We start from the raw sequence: 18,938 nt of genomic DNA on the forward strand, positions 1-18,938 counted from the left end.
ATATTTTACTAAAAAGTTCACATTAAGTCTTTCTAAAATATAAGAACACTTTTTAAAAACATGGGAGAAATACTGGTTTTGCACATAATAGAATTATCAGTAGTATTAAATGTCCAACCACGGTTCAAATCTAACTTATTGTCACAGATTTTCTTTTACTATTTGAATCATTATCCAAATAAGGTCTCTACATTGCCATCGACTGACTTGCCCCACTGCTTTTAGTCTATAGGGTCTTTCTCCATTTGTTAATTTGTTCCCTTATGATGTATCTGTTATGGTGTATTTTTTATATGGAATTTCTTACAACCTACATCTGATTGATTTACAGTGACATTTGGCATTTCCTCCTGTCTCCCTCTCCCAACCCCTCTGCCTCTGAATGAATAGATAAACACATAGATGTTCAGTCATCTTGGCAAGAATACCTCATAGGTGGTGGCAAGCATCTGTGGCCTTGTTGGTCTCTCTTTTCGCAGTGTTAGCGGCCATGGTTGGTCCTACTTACATCTGTTAGTTCACTGGGGATTAAAAAGTGGTGAAATGCCACATCTATCATTTCTTCTTTTATTGATTGGAGTACTTCTGTAATGACAGCTTCCCCTCTTAAGCTGCTTAGTGACAATGACACACAGTCTAAGAAAATACTTTCCCTTCACTTACTGCCTTCCAGAATAATGAATTGGTTCCCAAGCATCCTCTAAAAGTGAGCAATGAGTGATTTTTCTTAAAAAAAAAAAATTATCATAAACTCATGAACATATACATATGTGCTATATTTAAGTTCATCATTATTCTCACTAATATTCATCTTGGCCAGTGGGAGACTTTCATATTGGCTGCTCAATCCTAGTAGTGTGACCCTGATGGTCCTCAACAGCTCTCCTGCTTTCTGATGTGCACCCGGCTCTTTGGGTACACTCCTTGCTCCTGACCTGGCATCAGCCATTTCTCTAAGGATCCCTGTTTCCTTTGGAAATGGTACACATAGACCAGACTCTGCATAGGAAATACTGTCCTTAATTTACCTGGTGTTCTGTCCAGGTAACTTGGAGAACCTTGTCTCATGGGAAGTAGGGTAGAGGCTAGTGGAAAGATTATTCTGCAAAACCCTGGATCATTGGTGGACATCTAACATTTCCTAGGAACGGCAAGAGAGAGTGGGAATTGGTTTTTTTTTTGAGAGGGAGTGGGGAAGGGTAGAGAGAGAGGGAGAGAGAATCTCAAGCAGTCTCTGAGTATGGAGCCTGACACATGGATCCATCTCATACCCCTGAAATCCTGACCTGAATGGAAATCGAGTTGGACGCTTAACTGCCTAAGTCACCCAGGTGCCCCGGGAGAAACAGTATTAAGTGGGGCCAGCTAGAGCCATTCCTCACAGTCTCCTCTTTCCTTCTTGGCCCTCTCTATATCTAGAGAGGATCACTGTGTCCTGCCCCTGTGGCTTCTAGAGTCAAAGGCAAGATTTGGCCCTAGGAGTGAATATTTCCATGGCTCAGAAAACAGCTCCGTTGTTCTATCTATATGTGGTGACAATTTTTAGGAAACAGTTCATTGGATGACTGAGAGTCATTTCTTTTTATTTCGTTTTCAAAATTATGCAAGTAATATTTAAGAGCCATAATAAAAATAAAAAGCAAAATGTCACAATCCACCTTATGTAACAAATTTATTGCTTTCACATTTTCACACTCCTCACCTATATCCACATGCATAAAGAATTTTTATGTATTTTTAATTAAAGCACATCTACAGTTTTATATTGTGCTTTTCAAATAGGAATGTGTATCACAGACACTCATTCTGCTGGCTTCATCATCTTCAAAATTATAATTTTATTTTAAGATTTTGTTTATTTATTAAAAAGAGCATAAGCAGGGGAGGGGGAGGAGCAGAGGGAGAGAGAGAATCTCAAGCAGACTCCACACTGAGCACTGAGCACAGAACCCAACATGGGGCTCAATTCCAGGACCCTGAGATCATGACCTGAGCTAAAACCAAGAATCTGAGCCACCCAGGTACCCTCAAAATTATATTTTAATGGGTGCATATTGAATCATTTTCTATGCCAGACATTGTGAGAGGTGCTAAGAATGTAGAAATAACTAACAAATAGTCCCAGGGCAGCAGGAACCACCAGAGCGATGGCAGCTGTGAAGACTATTATGGGCCTGCAAAGTGAACATGGTAGGACACTAAGGACACAGACAGGGTTGTGCCTTGTGACAATCTGCTCTAACCAGAGACCCAGGGATTTCTGAGTTGTGCCCTCTGTCGCATTCACCCAGAATTCCTAGTAGAACTGGTCACAAGGGACAATAACAAGGTGAATACCCAAATACTGATATTTTGAATTATTAATTAGGTTTATCTTCTGGTGCACATCTGCAAGTAAAGATTTGTCCCATCTTCCTGGTCAACTCTTCCCTTTATAATTATGTAGTTACCTTTCTATGCCTCTGGCTTTTATGGCCTATCTTCTCTGATACTAAAATACCCATAACAGTTTTTTGGATGAGTGTTTGTCTGATATATCTTTTTCCCACCGTTTACTGTCACCATCACAACGTTTTAGGTGTGTTTCTTGTAAAATAGCGTTATCTGTATTTAAAACATTCCAAATGAACATCGTTGCCTTTTTAGCGGTCAAGTGTAGCATGTGACAAGCATGTTTGAGTTTTTTCCTTCTGCTTTATTGTTACCTCTCTGATTTCCTCGGCTCTGTCTTTTCCTTTTTCCCTCCTCCACTGTGTTTGGTTCCATCTCAGTTTTCCTTATCACACATTTTCCCCTCCACTGTCTTGAGACTTAAATATTTTATTTCTATTCTTATAGAGGAAGTTACCCTTAAATTTTTAACATGCATTCTGAACTTAAAAAGCTGAAAGTTCACAATGTTTCTACCGTCCTGAATAAAACAAGCAGTTTCAATGTACATGTTACCACTGGCTAGTGTTTCAATCCAGCCTTATTTTGATAGTGTCTGAATTTGTCACTATTAGTAGTTTGTTTGTTTTTACTATCTGTGTTTGTTTAGGTTTTCCCAAGTTTACCAGTTTGTTGGCTCATCACTCTTCTTCCATCTCACCCCTCCTTCAGAATTCAATTTCCTGAAGTATATCCTGTAGTAGTCCTTTAAGTGAACTGTTGTGTGTGGGGGGAAGGTAGTCTTTGTTTTAAAAAATGTCTATTTTCCACTTACTCTTTAATGAAGATTGTGCAAGGAGTACAATTCTTGTCTGAGAGCTATTTTCTCTTAGCACTTTGAAGACATTCTTCACGGTCTTCTGGCCTCTAGTGTTGCTGTTGAGAGTCGGCTGTCTAATTGCCAATACTTTCTGGGTGATCTCTTTTTCTTTTTTTCTTTCTCTGGTTGCCTTTGAGATTTTTCTCTTTATTTTTGTTACTTTACAGTTTCCCTACAATGCATCTTGCTAGAGATGTCTGTTTATCTAACCTCCCCGGACTCCTGCCGTCTTCATGGCGAGGATTCGTATCTTTCATAACTTCTGGAACGTTCCCAGCTGCTACTATTTAGGTATTGCCTCCACCCTTCCTTGCCAGTCTTTTCTTCTGGGTCTCACTAAATATTTGTTGAAACTCCTCCTTCCACTTTCCTTGGCTCTTAGCCTCTCTTGCATTTCCCATGTTTTTATCTGTCCGGGCTTCATCCTGACTGTTTTCCTTGACTGTTTTGCTTTATTTTATTTTATTTTATTTTTATTTTTTAATTTATGATAGTCACACACAGAGAGAGAAAGAGAGAGGCAGAGACACAGGCAGAGGGAGAAGCAGGCTCCATGCACCGGGAGCCCGACGTGGGATTCGATCCCGGATCTCCAGGATCGCGCCCTGGGCCAAAGGCAGGCGCCAAACCGCTGCGCCACCCAGGGATCCCTGTTTTGCTTTATTAACTGTCATCTGTGCCAGGTCTTCTCCCAGTCTTGCAGTGGTGGGTCTCCTAGCCCCCAGTGGGCATTAAACCCCAGCCTGTTACTGCCTGCGTGAAATCCCAGGGCTGCCGTTAACACAGCTTGCTGCATCCAGGTCTCACACCCTCCCCGGGCTCTTGTGGGAATAACTCACATTCTCTCTGCTCCAGAGTTGCTTCCCTCCATGCTTTCAGCATCCAGCACCTGTGGATTTTCCCTTTCTTGGTTTCAACTTCCACCATATGTTTAAAATGATTTCGTTGATATACTTATTCCAGTAAGTGTTGATATATTTGATGTATTTGTTGATATATTTCTATGGTTAGACCCAGGAGGTTGGGGAGAGATCCACTGTGTTGCCAGAAATCTTACCTTAATATGTTCATGCTGGCTGGGAAGTTAGAAAAGTCTCCAGAGAGTAAACAGAGCAGAGTGGAAGCTTCAAGAGTTGAAGAGTCTCCCACATGGGTGGCTGGAGAAGAACGTTCCATCCAGAAGGAACAAGCAGCATTCCACAGGGGCTAGTTGATGGGGTAATGACCGCTTGTTCGGGCTCTTTAGTTCAATAGCCCAGAATGTTTCTGACCATTTCACTGTTGAGTCTTTGGTTTCTTTCTTTCTTTTTTTTTTTAAAAGACTTTATTCATGAGAGTCACAGAGAGAGAAGCAGAGACATAGGCAGAGGGAGAAGCAGGCTTTCGGTGGGGAGCCCAACATGGGACTTGATCCCAGGACCCTGGGATCACAACCTGAGCCAAAGGCAGATGCTCAACCACTGAGCCAACCAGGCGCCCCAAGTCTTCAGTTTCTTTAGATTTGCATATGTTTGTTTGTTCATTTATTTGCTCAGCCAATCCACAGAGAGTTCTGGAGCCCTTACTATGGGACAGGCACTGTGTTAGGTGCTAGGGACTCATTGGAAAGGAAGACATGATCCCTGCCCTCAGAGTGCTACCTGCTGGCAGAGGAGAGGACAGTCCACAGACACACCCAGGGTGAAAGGAGGTGTGCAGTGTGACGGAGCCATAGTAAGAGTGGCAGGGAGGACCTCAGAAAGCTTCTCTGCAAAGGTGAGCTTTAAACAGAGACCTGAGGTGCCATGACAAGAGCCCCAGGACGAGCAGCCCCTCCATGCCATGGTTCTTGGGGCCTCGCAGAAGTCAGTGGGCAAAAGGAAGCCAGAGGTGGGGTAGAGGGTGGGCAAGAGCCTGGGAGGGGACTGGGGTTGTGGCCATTGTCAAGGAGGGGTCAGGGACAGGTTTTGCATCCGATTCAAGGCCAGAGTGTGAATACTTATGTGCATTTTTATAAGGATTGCCAAATTGTTCTGTGAAAAGATAATAATGATTTATATTACCATCAATGTTGTATGAGTGTTCTAGTTTCATATTCCTTCTGGCATTGAATATTAACATAGTTTTAAAATATTGATAGCTTAAGAGGTATAAATTGGTGCCTCATTATCCTCTTAATTTATACTTCTTGGAGCAACATTGGACTTGGACATTTCTGTGAGCCTGAGCGCTGATCGTGTCTTTCCTGATGTGAATCTGCCTCATGTCCTGGCTAGGTAATGCCCTCACTGGTGTTTTCTTAAGTCAATTTTATCACCTTTTTGTTTAATAATTGTTTATAATTAATTATTAAAAGATAACCCTTTTCTGTTGTAAGCAGGATACTCCCACACAGTATTGTTCCCAGCTTGCTGCTTTCCTTTCGTTCACGTGACACCTCATCGTTGTGAAGTTTACGTTTTAATATAATCAAATACATTAATCTTCTTTTGGAATGTCTTCTGTTGCTTAATCTATAAATTCATCATTCTTGCCCAGACTTGATGTAAAAACGCTTTCTACTATGCTTGTTTTTCTTATTCTTTGAAAACAAAACACTTTAATCCATCCTGACATAAGGTAGGCATCCAAATTCACATTTTTTTCCCAAATAGATAATCTGTTTTACCACCACCACTTATTATTCTTTCCCCATTGTTTTTAATGCCTGCTTTGTCATACATTCAATTCTCTCCATGATTTGCTTGAATGTGTCCTTCTAGTCCGTTCTATCATTCCATCGCTCTACCGTTCTTTTGTACATGGATGTTTCTGTGCTATGCTGCCTGTGCTGGTCCATCCACCTGCCCTGTTGTTTTCTGTCTCACCTTTAGAGAGAACACTGGGTTTCCTGTACTATCACAGTGGCTTTCTTGAATTTAGATGGTGATTGTTGGGAACTGACCACTAATTATATTGCGTCCTAGGACTAGAGGATCTCCTGGATTTTACCATGACAGCACTGGCACCCATGAAACAGTCATCAGAGGTGAGACTAGTGTCACCCCCAGTGGCAGTGAGTGGCACTGGCCCTGGGGTAGTGCTGTTTGCTCTCTGCCTTGCTCTCCTCTTTAGCCACCAAGAAGGTGGTACAGTACAGAGCACAGTAGGAGGGACAATGTGGGGACAAGAACACACCTGATGTTGCTACAAGTGAGTGCCCCGAATTCCCTTTGACCTGCGCTCCCAGCGTCATGGGCCTGTGATTGTGTTGGGCAAATCCTGTATGACATTTGTATCTAAAAATGCTTGCAAATTTCACTAAAAAAATGTACAAGAATGTCCTTAGCAGCCCTAGTCATAATTGACCCAAATGGGGACAGGCCTAAATGTCCTTCAGCAGGTGACCAGATAAGCAAACTCGTCCATCTATACGATGGCCTATTTCTCAGCAAAAGGAAGGAATCAGCTTTCCATGCATACAACATGGATGAATCTGAGAGACATTCACAAGAAACCACTTTCAAAGGCTGCGACTGTAGGATTGTTTATATGGCATTCAGGAAAAGGCAAACCAATAGGATCAAAGAAGAGGTCGGTAGTTTCCAGGACTCAGGGTGGGGAAGGCCTCACTCCAGATGGGCAGCACGAGGAAGATTGTAGGGTGATGGAGCCACTCTGCATCTTGTGCGTGGCAGTGGCTACGTGAATCTGTATGTGTGTTAAAACTCGTGAAAGTGTACACCAAGAGAAAAAAAAAGTTCGTTTTAGTGCATCTTAATTTGAGAAATAAAATTTAAAAATACATCCTTTTTTAAAAAGGCAAACAACACAGGAAAGAATAAAGCAGGAAGTAAAATAAAATCTAAACCTTCATAATAACATGGTTTTGAGAAATGATTATTCAATTCAAGAATGGATAGTATAGGGGGAAAAAAGACATCCTTCGAATTTGTTATTTCGTAAAAAATACTCAAGGGCGTAAATTAAAAACCCTAACATCTTGCTAATAAGGCATAAAATCTTGACCCAAATAATGTTTCAGAGACTTTAAAAAGCCATTCTCCATATATATTTATATTTTAATGTAATGGTAGACTTTAATTGAACAGCTAAGTTGACCTTTATTGCTAATGTGCTGTGCTTTTCAATGTTGCCTAGCCTTTTATATAAAATACATCTGTTAAAAATAAAATCAGTGTTTAAACATGAAGAGTGGGGTTTGAGGGAGAGCTGAGAGGATGGAATAAATGCAGTGATTTGCTATGACTTGTGTATTCACTGGAGATACTTCCTCACCCATCACACAAGCAGGTTCTTGCTCAGAAACATCTTCTGGTGAGAATTTTCCCATTCATCCTGGTAACATTAACAGCCCAACAGAAGCTATATAAGCAGAAACAATAAGCCATTTAGCTCAAATTACATAAAGTGTAGAAGCAGCACCCAGTGGTATATTTTCCGTTATTGTCCAAATCTCTATGTGACATTCTGAAAAAAGCAAAGCAATAGGAACAGAAGAGAGATCAGTAATTTCCAGGACTAGGAGCAGAGGACCGTGTGGCTCCAGGTGGCAGCACAAGGGAGCTTTTTGGGGGTACGGGAGCTGTTCTGTATCCTGCCATAGGTCATCATAATCTGGTCATACATTGGTCAGGGTCTAGGCAGAAAGCAGATGGACATGAGTTTATTGAAGGACCACTTACTCATGTGAGGGCAAGATTAAATGAAATGAGCAGATGGGGAAGCATTTCTCTCTCCTAGGCCTGAAAGGGCAGGAAAGGGAGCAGTTACTGAAAGGAACAAGATGGATAGCTAAAGGGGAGGTCACTGGAGGGCAGGGAAGGCCTAAGGTAGAATGTGGCCATGGCCACGCTACAGCTCAGCAGGGAGGGGGCTGGGGGTGTAACTAGCCTGCCTTCTCTCCTCTTGCTTTCCAGTCCCCTGAAATCTAAAGTGTTACCTACAATTACTGCTTTTTACATAGAGCAGTGGGAGAGATAGGAAGACACAGCATATGAAGGAGCTTCTAAACTCACATTACTGTAACTGGTCATAACTACAGTGTCCATTGTGTGTCCCCCTTACTTTCTCTGCCAGCATCTTGCTGGACAGTGTTGCTCACCTGCTGGGGTGCCCAACCTTCGTTTCACAAGATCTCAGTGCTTGATGGTCATTTCTTCATTTGGCTGCCTCAACTGGCTTAAGGCATGATAAGTTCTTTAGAACAGCACCTTAACCCCTGGGGATTTCCTCTCAGCTGACTCTAGATGAGTCATCAGCAAAGTACCAACTGTTCTAGTAAGTCTGTTCTGGCGATGGGATATGTGGGGAGACCAGTGGATTCTGTGGTTCTGAAGTTATTGCTACACCGTCACCACCATCAGATGAGTCCCTTAGTTCAATTCTGTGATGCGCAGGACATCCTGGTGATGCAAAAGCATTATGGAGGTCCACAGATGATGGTAAATGGCAGAAGTGTTTCAGTCAGAAAGGCAAATTTGTATCTGAAATTTGTCAAGACAAATCATTGCTCCCTCCATGTTGAAAGAGGTCCAATGTCATCTTTGCCAGGTGACTGGAAAGCCCACCTGGATAAAGGGGACATAAAAGGGCTCAGTGTTCGCCCCTGCCATTGGCAGCCTGGGTACTTAGCTGGGCAGTAGTCAGCACAGCTTTAGTGATGAGAAGTCCCTATTTTCAAACCAATGCACAGTATCCGTTCCCGTCTCTGTGACCACTTTTGTATGGAAGCCCATGAACAAGTGCCAGATTACCTGGGCAAAGTGACAGACCTGCACCTTCAGGAATAGGTCAGCTTTCCTCCTGATAATCCCCATGGATGCCTCCCAGTGGACATTACATACGACATAAATACCTTTATAAGCTGTGCTGCTTTTCTGTGCTAGATGACAATTTACAGCCTGGGCCTTGCAGATTGCTTTTTCTTACTCGATGCCCCACTCAGAACTGCTGGGTTACCCAAGAACAGCACAGCAGATCAGAACAGCATGACAAAATTGTCTCCAAAATCCAGAGACACCCTTCAAGCATATGAGTCTTTTTTTGTGATGGGTGGCAAAAGGCTAATTAATTGGTTTTTCATCCTAGAGGGACTATTCCAGCATACCTTAGACTTCTGGATCCCTAGAAACTTACCAGACTGGAAGAACTTTAAAATTCCATGGGGTTTATCTTCTTTCCCTTTCTGAGGCCTCTGGGGTATTTGTAATTTCATCCTTAGTAAATCCAGTTAATATAATATCATCATGCATTGGGCCAGCGTGTTTGTTGTCACACACCATAACAATATATAGCTACTTGGTGGGGCATCTGGGTGGCTCAGTCAGTTGAGTGTCCAACTCTTGATTACAGCTGTGGTTGTGATCTCACGGTCATGAGATCAAGCCCCATGGTGGGCTCCATGCTCAGCATGGAATCTGCTTGAGATTCTCTCTCTCCATCTCCCTCTGCCCCTCCTCTCTGCTCACTCACCCTAAATGAGTGAATGAATGAATATATGTTCCCTCACATTATATTATGGCAGGAAGCAGGTGAGTTGACATGGTCTTGAGATAAGATTTGAAGGTACACTGATCTCCCTGCCCCCATAAAGGGAAACTTTAGAAAGAAATTGGAAAGTTAGCATTTGATACATCTATAGCTACATCACAGATGCCAGAGGCTATGCTGATTTGCATGTGTGATTGGCATCATCACTTGATTAAATTTACAATAATCTACAGTCATTTTCAAATATCCAAGTAGCTTTTACATTGGGACACAGTAATTTAGATGGAATATTGTAGAAGTCAACCTCTTGCCCTCATCTTTTAATCTTTGTTGCACTCCAGGGAGGTGGTATACTCTTTAAACTATCTGTTGGGTCTTCCACTTGGTCCTTCCTACTATCATAGCCCCTTATTTCATGGATCAAAGAACAAATGTGAGGGCTCTGCAGTGACTAAGAATGATTATTTCCATTATGTATTCTGATCTTGGAGAAGTAACCACAGGATGAGCCTGTAGCCTTACCAGGCCCACTATGACATAGACTTAGGCTTCATCTATCCCCCATAACCCTCCACTCTGACCGAGCAGCCTGTGCTGGCACTGTGGCTCTCCATGGATTATCATTAGTTCAGAGCTACTATTTAATAACCTTGAGTGGTCTCAGTGTTTTCTTGCCCTTAATGCATAGTCATTTTGGTAAATGGCTGAAGGATCTTTTAGGCAAGGTTTGAGGGAAGACTTACAGTATATGCATATGGCTATATGGTAGGGTTGTTCCTTAAGTATCCAGATTCCCCCTTAATTAAGGGGCTCTGGGTCTGTGAATTGGTTTTGGTCTCTGTGACCTGAGCAGCAGGTCATGAATTCCCACTTTAACAATTCAAGTCAGGCTTCTGCCCATCAGACCTAGAATTTTCCCTGTATTCTGTAAATACCAGGCAGCACCTTGGTCTTTCCTAAGGACCTTGTGTTCAGATAGCTAGTGCCAGACAACTTTGTGGGTTGAAACACCCTGATTATTCCCTAGCTTATTGTGGTAAGAACTCCCAAGGTGTAGCTATAGAAGGAAGTTTCCCAACTCCCAACTATGAGGACACCTCATGGCTGTTAATAGGTTAACTCAACATCATAAATATCTATGAGGGGAATATGTGGGATTTCCCAAACTTATTTGTTTGCAGAATGATGCTGGCCTAGATGGTCCTAGGAGCAATGTGCATAGCTCACCTCTACACTCACTAAAGTCATTGAATGTGCTTTTTCTTAACAACACACACATCATTACCTTAGAAACAAACCAATTCTAAACCATGATGCATAGGGCAAACCTACCCCAGATGAGGCAATCAGGGAAGACTTCTTGGGGAGTTGGCATTTAAGATGAGTTTTTCATTAAAGCATCAGGCATGAAGAAAGGAAGTCTGCTGGGTTGTGCAAACTTAGAGCACATCAGTCATGTTGTATTTGTTGTGGGAGAAAGAGCATCCCAGGCCAACAGACCTATGCAGAGGCTTTCATGGAAGTGGAAACTTGGTGTATTTGAAGATGGGAGGAAGGAAAACAGATTAGGGGACAGAAGTCAAAAATAGTTTAATGCTGGATGTGTTAAGTTTAAGATGCCTGTTAGAAATCCAAACTATTGATGCTGAGTAGGTTGTTGGAAGCTCAGAAAAAGAAGTCCAGGCTAGAGACAGAAATACGAGCATCAGCTTTGTTATAGATCAATGTAGATGGTACCTAAAGCCAGAGAATAGAAGAAGTTGCCAAGAGAGTGCATGTGGTTAGAGAAGAGGAGTGAGAGATGGGCGTTGTTAGCATTAGAGATTGAACGGAGGTTCATTCCCCACACTTGTTACATCTTCCTTTTGTCTCTTACCATCATCATCCCTGCCTGTCGCAGGTCTCCCCATCCTTTCAGTTCTGATGACCCTCCTCTTAGCTGAAACTTCTTGGTCCCTCTGGCTCATGGGATTAGTTTCTCCACCCTTTTTCTCTTTGCCGCGTCCTCTGACAGCACCCCCTTGTTGAATGGAATCCAGACTCTTTGGAACAACATGACACATCTGTGTTTTTCTGTTCCCTTCTCCATAGATGGAGCCATGTGCTGCTGTAAGTCTCTACCTGAATTCATGGGATGGGAAAGTTGTATGGCAATGCTCCTGGGCACCCAACATCAGAATCCAGAGGGAGAGCTGGCTGAAGCAAAAAAAAAAAAAGAAAAAGAAAAAGAAAAAAAAAAGTCCTTGGGACATTTTTAAGACTAAAAGACTCAGCTATATCTTTGTGACCTTTGGATAATGATTATTCATGTGATTTCTAGCAAAATTGGTGCTGATTTTCCAAAAATTGTTTCATTCATGTGTTTATTCATGTTGAAAAAAGCTGTACAGGCTCCAACTGGAAAATAGGGGAAACCATGAAAGAAAAAGAAATTACCCATTATAATAGCCAAAGATAACTGCTACTAATATTTTAGTATGTTTTCTTACAGAATTTCTTTGTGTGCACATGTACACACACTCCATGCACATTTAACATCGTTGAGGTCATTTGAGGTACAAATTGTGGTCTGTTTACTCACACGGTATTGTATCAGGAGCATTTTTTATGTCATTAAAAACCTGTTGAAATTAATTTTTAATGGCCACAGTATGTTTTGTTAACCCTTGAGTCAAAGGTTTAAACATTTCTAAGGTTTCCATTATATATTGCTCAAATGCACTTCAGGAAGGTGTTAATTTATTCTTACAAGGGTGGCTTCTGAGAGGCTTTTTGCTGGCGTTCCACATTGCCACTTCTAGATCCTTGAGAATCTGACAGGTGAAAGGAGAGTTCCCTACTGCTGTTTAGATTTGCGGGTCCTTGGTTGATGTTGTACTTGCACATTTTTCATGTTTAAAAGTCTTACATACTTTCTCTGTGAGTAATTATTCATCCATGTCCTCTAACCATCTTCTACATTTTAAAAATGTTTTACTCGAATATAAGTTACATAAAACAAAATTCATTCTCAAGGGCATAGTTTAATGAATTTGGCAATTATATCTATTTACCTAACCCCTGCCACAGTAAATATATAGAATACTTCCCTGACCCTACAATTCTACTCTTGGCCCTTTGTAACCAACCCCCTTCACTGACCTTCAGCTCCAGCAACCACTGATCATTCTATATCATTGTCAGTATAGTTTTCACTTTTCTAGGAGTTCTCATAAATGGAATAATACAGGATGTACTCTTTTGTGTTGGACTACTTTCCTCAATTACCATGTTTTTTTAAAAAAAGATTTTGTTTATTTATTTGAGATAGAAGGAGAGCAAGAGAGTGAGAGAGGGTGAAAGAGAGGGACCGCAAAGCAGTGGGAAAGCAGGCTCCCTACTGAACAGAGTGCCCAATGCGGGGCTCAATCCCAGGACCTCAGGATCATGACCTGAGCGAAAGGCAGACACTTAACTGACTGCACCACCTAGGTACCCCCTCACTTACCATGTTTTTAAGATTCATCCATCTTGTTACATATCCTAACATTTCTAATTGTTATTGTCATTATTTGTTTACCACAATTTGCTAATCCATTCACCATTTGACAATTGGGTTATTTTCAGTTTGGGGTCATTACAGAAGATCTTTTGTAAACATTTACGTACAGTTATTGGTGTGGATACATGTTTCCATTTCTCTTGGGTAAATACCTAGTAATAAAATTGCTGGATTGTAGGCTTGAGTGTATGTTTAGTTTATGAGACAGTGTCAAACTTTTTTCCAAAGTAACTATACCATTTTGCAGTTCTGTCAATAACATGTAAGAATTCCAGATGCTTTACATCTTCATTAATGCTTGGTATTGCCAGTTTTCTTAATTTTACCTGTTTGAGTAGTGTGTAAAGATATTGAATTCTGCTTTATTTTTTTTTTGAATTCTGCTTTAATTTGCATTGTCCTGATGACTAATAATGTTGCACCTATTTTCATGTTATCATTGGCCATTTATATATATTCTTTTTAAAAGTTTATATACAGGGCAGTCCGGGTGGCTCAGTGGTTTAGCGCCTGTCTACAGCCCAGGACATGATCCTGGAGTCCCGGGATCGAGTCCCATGTCGGACTCCCTGCGTGGAGCCTGCTTCTCCCTCTGCCTGTGTCTCTGCCTCTCTCTGTGTCTCTCATGAATTAAAAAAAAAAAAATACAGAGGACGCCTGGGTAGCTCAGTGGTTGAGTGTTTGCCTTTGGCTCAGGGTGTGATTCCAGGGTCCAGAGATCAAGTCCTGCATCAGGCTCCTTGGAGGGAGCCTGCTTCTCCCTCTGCCTATGTCTCTACCTTTCTCTCTGTGTCTTTCATGAATAAATAAATAAATGAATAAATAAATAAATAAATAAATAAATAATCTTTTTAAAAAAGTATATGTACAGATCTTTTGTCCATTTTATTGTATGGTTTATGTCCCTATTATTGATTTGTAAGAGTTTTTTACATATCCTAGATATGATTTCTTATTTACCTTCAGTGTGGCTTGCTTTTCTTTTTTCTTAGCTCTATTTTGAAGTACAAAAGTTTTTAATTTTAATGAAGTCTGTTTTATCTACTTAAAAATCTGTTACAGATAATTTTTACGGGATATCCATTTCAGTTGATTTTTGTGTATGGTGTGAGGTAAGGGTGGAGGTTCACTCGGTTTCTGTCTAGATATTCAGCTGTTCCAGCATCATTTGTTGAAAAGGCTGCCATTTCTCTGATGAACTATTTTGCACCTTTGTTGAAAATCAACTGATTATATAAGTGTGAGTAGATTTCTGGACTCTGTCTCTTCCATTATTCTATAAGTTTATTCTCACATCAATATCACACGGTCTTGACTACTGTAGCTAAATAGTTAAGTCTTTTTTTTTTTTAATTTTATTTATGATAGTCACACAGAGAGAGAGAGAGAGAGAGAGAGGCAGAGACACAGGCAGAGGGAGAAGTAGGCTCCATGCACCGGGAGCCCGACATGGGATTCGAACCCGGGTCTCCAGGATTGCGCCCTGGGCCAAAGGCAGGTGCCAAACTACTGCGCCACCCAGGGATCCCTAAATAGTTAAGTCTTAAAATAAGGTGTGCAACTCCTCCAGACTTGTTCTTCCCTTTCAAAATTGTTTGACTATTCTAGAGTCTTTGCCTTTCTATGCATTTTAGAATCAGTTTCTCAATATGCTTAAAAAAAATAAGCCTGTTAGGAATTTAATTGTGAATATAGTGGGGAGAATTGCTGCATTAACCATATTCAGTTTTCTACTCCATGGACATGGTATATCTTTCCATTTATTTAGGTGTTTAATTTCCCTAGGCAAGATTTTGTTTATAATGCTCAAATCTTATGTATTATATTTATTCCTAAGTATTTTTATGCAGTTGCAAATGAAATGTTTTAAAATTTCATTTTCTAATTATTCATGGCCAATAATTAGAAATACAATGAATTTTGTATATTAACTTAGAACTCTGTGACCTTACTAAATTCACTGGTTAGTTCAAATGTCTTCTTAATAGATTTTTCTAATGTTTTGAAATACAGTCCTTTTGCTTGTAAATAAAGGCAAGCTTGTATCTTCCTTTGCAATCTTTATGCCTTTTTTTTTTTCTTGCTTTATTTTACTGGGTGATACATTAAGTCCAATGCTGAGTCCAAATGGCAAAATTAGACATCTTTGCCTTTTTCTGATATGATCTTAGGTAGAAAGCATTCTATCTTACACCATAGTGTGATGTTAGCCATGGATTTCTTATAGATGCCCTTTATTAGGTTAAGGGAATCCTTTCTATTCCTATTTTGTTGAATTTTTTTTCACATGTGTGTTTTTGTCAAATGATTTTTCTGCATCTACTCTGATATCATGTCATTTTCTTCCATTATTCTATTAAATAGTGAATTACATTGATTGACTTCAAAATGTTAGGCCAACTTGCATCTGGAATTAAACCCCACTTCATCATAATATAGTATCCTTTTTGTATATTTGCTTTTATTTGCTATAATTTTGTTAAAAGTTTTTTGGCATCTTTTTTCATGTGATATTTGTCTAAAGTTGCCCTTTCTTGTAAAATACTTCCCTCAGTTTGGGATCAGATTAACACTGACCTTGGAAAATCGGTTGAGAAATGTTTTCTTCCTCTCTACTTTCTTTTTTTTTTTTTTTTAATATTTTATTTATTTATTTAGGATAGTCACAGAGAGAGAGAGAGAGAGAGGCAGAGACACAGGCAGAGGGAGAAACAGGCTCCATGCACCGGGAGCCCGACGTGGGATTCGATCCCGGGTCTCCAGGATCGCGCCCTGGGCCAAAGGCAGGCGCCAAACCGCTGCGCCACCCAGGGATCCCCTCTTCCTCTCTACTTTCTAACCAGCATTATTTATTTTCCTTATATGTTTGATAAAATTCACTTGAGAAGCCATTTAGGTCTGAAGTTTTCTTTCTGGGAATGTTTTAAATTAAAAAAATTAAATATGGAATTATTCAAGTGTTCTGTTTCTTCTCAGGTCATTTTTGGTAATTTGTGTTTTTTCAACACATTCCATTTCATCTTAATTGTCAAATGTATTGACAAAGCTATTCATAATATTCCGTCATTATCCTTTTTTTTTCTTTTTAAGATTTTGTTTATTCATGAGAGACACAGAGCAAGAGAGGCAGAGACACAGGCAGAGGGAGAAGCAGGCTCCACGGAGGGAGGACCCCAATGCAGGACTGGATCCCCGGCCCCCAGGATCACACCCTGGGCCAAAGGCAGGCGCTACCACTGAACCACCCAGGCTGCCCTCCCTCATTATCCTTTTAAAAAATAACCATTTTATTTCAGAACAGTTTTATATTTATATAATTATTATGAAGATAGTGCAGAGAATTTTCATATACCCCACACCCAGTTTCCCCTATTATTAACCTCTTACATTAGTATGGTACATTTTTCACAGTTAATGAACTAATATTGATGTATTGATGTAACTAATATTATGTTAATAGTGGTAACTATTTTGTTAGTCCATACTTTATTCATCTTCCCTCAGTATTCCCCTAATACCTTTTTCTGTTCCAGGATTATCACCTAGGATACCCCATTACATTTAGTAGTCATGTGTCCTTAAACTTATCTTGGTTCTGACACTTTCTTAGACTTTTCTTGTTTTTTTAATGACCTTGCTAGTTTTGAGGATTTTTGGTCAAATATTTTATAAAACGTCCTCAACTGGAATTTTTACTGATTAGACTGGGGTAATGTGTTTTTCAAAGACCACAGAGGTAAAGTATCATTCTTGTCACATTGTATCAAGGATGCATGGTATCAATATGACTTGTCACTGTTGAGGTTGACCTTGACCATGTGGCTTAAGATAGTGTCCTTTTATTTTCAACCTATCTATGTCTTTATATTAAATGTGCCTTTTGGGGTTCTTGGGTAGCTCAGTCAGTTAAGCGTCTGAGCCTTGATTTGGGCTTGGGTTATGATCTCAGGGTCTTGGGATTGAGCCCCACATCGGGCTCCAACTGAGTGTGGAGCTTGATTAAGATTTTCACTCTACTTCTCTTTCTGCTCCCTACCCACCATCACACATGTGCTCACTCTCTCTCTCTCTTAAAAAAAAAAAACAAAAACAAAACACAGTGCCTTTTTTGTGAATGATTTGGATCTTTAAAAAAATCCAATTCAAATGTTTAGTCCATTAATATTTAAAGTAATTATTGAAAAAAAAGTAATTATTGATATATTTGGATTTGGGTTTTCCTTTTTTTTTTTTTTTTTGCTTTTTGTTTGGTCTTCAGATTTGTTTTCTTCTTTTCAGATATTGGAATTTTTTTAGAACTCAATTTTAATTTTCTTATGGTCTTTTTACCTATACACCTTTGTATAATTTTTCATGGGGATTATAGTATACATTTTTACTGCTCTCAGCCTGTGTACAGTTAATACTGTTCCACTTCACATAAATTGTTGAACCTACATAAGCAATATGGGTCTACATTCTGCCCCCCGTGTCCTTTATACTGTGGGTACTATATGTATTATACCTACCTATGTGATAAACATCACAAAACAATGTTATTTCTTTTTTGCTTTAAATAACTATGAATAAATTAAGAAGAGTTTGGGCAGCCCAGGTGGCTCAGCAGTTTAGCGCCACCTTCAGCCCAGGGTGTGATCCTGGAGATCCTGGGAAGGGAAATAAAGTTTTAGTTTTTTTATATTAATTTGTACAATGTTTTAAGAAAATCACCATTTTGTTATAATAATAGATAATTTTTGCAAGTCTGGCTCTTAAATGTTTAAATATTTCTGGCATAAGGATTTTTTTTTATGTTGACATTATTAACTGGGGAAGTTTGTGATTCCCCCTCTTAAATGTTGCTTAAAAACCCTTTCTTATTCCAACACTAGGTGAGTAGGTACATGGATTTTCCTTTTTAATGGTCCTAGCATTTATGTTTTCACTTCTTCATCTATTTTGAATTTAATTTAGTATATCATACGAAGATCTAATTTGATTTTTTTCCCAAAGAGTAAGGTAATTTCCTAAACATAATATACGAAGCTGATTCTACTTTTAATGGTAGGCACAGTGTTTCCATTATAGAAAATTAATTTCTAACTTGCTCAAATTTAAGATGAAAATATATAGTATTAACAAACTATCAAAATCTTAGGCAACGTGAGGAAGGCAGGCTGGGGACAAATGATGAAACTGTGTTGTATGTAAACAGCAGGGCATTAGGCCACTGTCACAGTGTACTTATTGATGTTGCCATGTATACCTAATGAAAATCAACCAATCAATCAATCAGTCAATATCTTTCTCATGAATACGTATATGATGCTAAGATCAGAAGTGGAAGTAATAACCATTTATCAAGCATTAGGTGCTATAATCACAAACATGATCAAAGTGCTATGCAAGTTTTAAATGCTAGTAATATTAATCCTTAGTGATAAATGCTATAAAGGAAGGAGGCATAGTGCCTCCTTATAAGACAAGGTAATAGAGCAAAGAGCCCTGGTTATGGAAATCGGAGAATGCTTTCTTGAGAAAGTAATGAATAAGTTGAACTTAAAACAGGTGCAGAATTAACTAAAGCATGGGAAGCAGGGTGGGGAGTGTGGCAATTGGCAAAGGAAGCAGCAAACTTAAGGGACCAACCGTTCTGAAGAACCAAAGGGCCAGCATGGCTATATGACTGTGTGTGTG

General features: G+C 39.9%; 1 protein-coding gene across 6 annotated transcripts in view; it reads left to right on the plus strand.

Moving 5' to 3' along the window:
• EFCAB6 (EF-hand calcium binding domain 6) overlaps positions 1–18,938 on the plus strand; it is a 233,602-nt gene that overhangs the window by 82,804 nt on the left and 131,860 nt on the right. The window lies entirely within an intron of this gene.

This window comes from Canis aureus, chromosome 11 (assembly GCF_053574225.1).
Source record: "Canis aureus isolate CA01 chromosome 11, VMU_Caureus_v.1.0, whole genome shotgun sequence".
NCBI classification, from domain to species: Eukaryota; Metazoa; Chordata; class Mammalia; order Carnivora; family Canidae; genus Canis; species Canis aureus.